Raw genomic sequence first — 3,830 nt, 5'->3', positions numbered from 1 at the left:
ATCCTCACATCTCAGCCTCCTGAGTAGCTAAGATTACAGGCATGAGTCGCCCGGTGCCTGGCTTTATTCAGGTTTGTTTGTTTTAGAAGGAGCCTTAGTGCCTGGCTCAATCAGGTGCTCTTATTCAGAGGGCCTGTACTCTGGCACCTTGAGAAGGGCAATGTGACTAGTGGGAAGAACACAAGGGAAAGGAAGTGGCTCTGAAAAGAAAAGGAGCCTACAGAAACAGAGGGGACCAGATTGTGGAGACCCAGGAAGTTTAGACTTTATATGCAGCTTCCTAAGGCTGAGCTTTTTAAACAGAAACAAGCAAAGGAGAGTCTAATTACCTGAACCATGTCTTATCATTGAGTGTGGTAAAAGAGAATTGAATTTACAAGTTTAAAATCATTACTAAAGCCAATTTTTTTGGGGGGGAGGGTCCGGTCGTGGGGCCTGAACTCTGGGCCTGGGCGCTGTCCCTCAGTTCTTCAGCTCAAGGCTAGTGCTCTACCACTTGAGCCACTGAGCCACTTTGGGCTTTTTTTTTTCTTTGTGCTTATGTGGTGCTGAGGAATCGAACCCAGGGCCTCATGCATGCAAGGCAAGTGCTCTACCACTGAGCCACCTTCCCAGCCTACTAAAGCCAATTTTTAAAATATTAGAGCAGTATGAAGACAAGTAGGAAAGAGAGTGGAGGTTCCTAGATGAATCAGTCTGGAGGCTGTCATACCAATCATTAAAAAAATAAAATTTTGGCATACAGTGATTTATACTTGTAATCCCAATAAGCCAGTAACTTAAGGCAGGGGACTGAGAGCTCAAGGCCAACATGAGCTACACAGCAAGACCCTGTCATAAATTAACTAATTAACCAATTTAAATAAAACTATATATGTGGGACATTTCAAACTAGGAAAAATGCAAGCATGTATAAATACAGCAATAAAGTAAAAATAGCCTTCTTATTGCAATCAATAACTGGAGTCCAAAATAAAAGTTTTCAATGAAATGATTACACCAACACACACGTATGTGGTATGTGTACACTTGTGTGTTGCTGGAGACTGAAACCAGGACCTAGTTTATGCTAGGCCCATGCCCACCAATATGCTCACACTCAGCCTCTATATTCTGAATCAAAGTCTACTCTCTTTATCCCATTATGAGTTCAGAGAATAATAAAGTGCAATAAGATTGCCAAATTGACATCATGAAACTATAGTATATAGAATACAGAACTGCTTAGTTCTCACAATAATTTACAAGCCAATTAAGACTTATGAAAAATTAGTCACATTAAAAATGATTTCTGGGAAGCACACGATAAATTCAGAGCTTAGCCAAACCCATTTTCTGCTTACCATTATATTGAACCTGCTTTTTCTTTCCAGTTTTTGTCTAAGATATTTTGAAAAGAATTTTGTGTCCAGATTCCTTAGGTGTTTAATTTTTAAGAGTCAAGGACTGATGAAAACTTTGTGTTCCTAAGGGAGACATGTGCTCTGTGAGTTGCCTTGGTCACCTGTAGGCTTTTGTGTGAGGTCTTTGAAGAGAAATAGTGGGGCTTTCATGGTTGCTAATCAAAGCTAGTCTTTTAAGCAAAAAAATAAATTAAAAAGGTTAATCTTTGTCCTTGGCACACTTTCTGCCTCTCTCTGGCTCTGTCTGTAATGTATTTTATATTTTGTTTCATCTTGCCTCTGATATCATGAATTTCTACAATGTACTACAAAATATGAGCTCATCCTGTTGGGGGAGGGATTACCTGAAAAGGAAAAGAACAACGTGCTATTCTTGTCGAACAAAGAGCTGCTTCTAACTCTGTGCTCATTAAGTCACAATCTTTGGGTATTTTTCCAGGGGTTGGAGTGGAGGCACTATCCACTTTTCTGTCCAGGGGCCTGTTGTTGAGAATTTAGGCAATCTGGGTGGAACTGACCTCCAAAGCCATTTCCAGCTTTGGAAATTTGTTCTTGGTGGGAATCCCAGTTGTGTCAGCTTTAGTAATACATTCTAAGGGAAAGAAAGCCAGCTGGCTCAGCCACACACAGGCTGCATTAATAGTGTCTCCTCTCTTTTTCCAAATATATGACATTAGTCAAGAAACCATGAAGAAGACTTCAAGAACAGAAACAATTGCCAGACAATCCTATTTACTGTATTTATTTAAAATGTGTATATGATTTCCCTTGAGCTCAAGACCTACATCAGAATCTGCAACCAGCATGGAAGATTCCATCCACAATCCATCTCTTAGCAGTGAAACCTTTAACTACAGGAAATGTAACACAAATACAGCCAAATTCATGGCTTGAGTTGTTTGGTCTAGATGACCTCCTCCAAAAGTAAGCAGAGGCAGGGAGAGAAAGCTCTGTTTAGAGACTCCCAAATGGAAATTTTCTTTGGGTCACACTGAGAAATAAAGTGGTTCAACTATTCTGAAATATGAAGGAAAGTTGTGCTCATGATCTTGCAGCCAAAGTATTATTTTATGTTTTTCAATTGTTGAGGAAGTTCTCTTCATTTGCATTCACTTTTAATGTAGTCAGGAATAGAACAAATACAAGGTAAAAGTTTAACTGTCATGAGGAAAACATTCTCTAAAGTTCTTCAGAGAATTCTCCACCCCATCTTGTGCTAAAATCTTTTAGTTTATTAACTATAGCAAAAATACATTATATTGCCAGGCACTGCTAGCTCACGCCTGTAATCCTAGCTACTCAGGAGGCTGAGATCTGAGGATAGCAGTTCAGAGCCAGCCTGAGCAGGAAAGTCCACGAAACTCTTATCTCCAATAAACCACCAGAAAAACAGAAGTGGTGCTGTAGCTCAAGTGGTAGAATGCTAGCCTTGAGCTGAATATATATATATATATATGTATATACATATATATATATATATATATATATAATCACATCGTGGTAACCCTTTTCATTAGAGAGTCTCCAAGCAAAGACATTGCTTAAATTTGCACCCAAATTTAGGCTCAGTGTGATGCATGCCAAGCCCAAGCAGGAACAAAGCATGCTGCCCAATAATTAAGAACATGAAAAGTTTTGTTGATTTTCTTGAAAACAGAATTACTACCTCTGAGCTGGGCTCCTGCTGATAGCTCAGGAGAGACCACACAGGTGCTGAGAACCCTGGTGGCAAGGACAAGCCCATCCCCCTCCTGTCACTGAGAATCCTCTCAGATCCCTGGGTTAGAGAGGACTGTTAAGATTGTAATACTAGATTGATTGTAAGGTCCTAGCCTGGGAAGGACAGACTGGGGAACCCTTGGCTGAGAACAAAGGCAGGGTCAGGGCCAGTGCTTGCTGTGAAAGCCTGGCTTGGGAGATTTCTCAGGGGAATACATTCAGCTCTTAGGACTGCTATCTCTCTTGCCTTCCTGCCCACTCCTCCCACCCCCATTATCTCCATCAGCATTCCCTCCCCTTACCCAAGCCCTCCATCAGCAGGAACTCGGCCAGGGACCAGGCTGGAAAATCAAAATAGACTAGTTTTCAAGGACCCTGAAATTGTTCCTTAGGAGTGGAATCTTAAATACTAGGAATTTTTTGGGGGACCCAGAGATAAAGACTGGAGCTTATTTAAGATAGTATAGAACCTTGCCTAACTCTACCCCTCCACGGTAAAGGGAGCTGTGAAGAGGAAGGATTAGGGAGTGAGGGTATGGCATGGTTGGAAAGAGGACAGACAACCAACTCATGGGACTGCTTGATAAGACCCCTTTCAGACCTAGTAGTCTTTGGGTCCCCAGAAACCTGGTATGCTACAGTATGCTACAGATGCCAATTTGGGATGGCTTAGTCTGCTCTAACCTATCACAAGGATGAAGAGGCCTA

Source organism: Dipodomys ordii, unplaced genomic scaffold, assembly GCF_000151885.1.
Source record: "Dipodomys ordii isolate 6190 unplaced genomic scaffold, Dord_2.0 Scaffold45, whole genome shotgun sequence".
NCBI lineage: Eukaryota > Metazoa > Chordata > Mammalia > Rodentia > Heteromyidae > Dipodomys > Dipodomys ordii.
The sequence above is the reverse complement of the archived record's forward strand: the minus strand, read 5'-3'. Positions refer to the sequence as shown.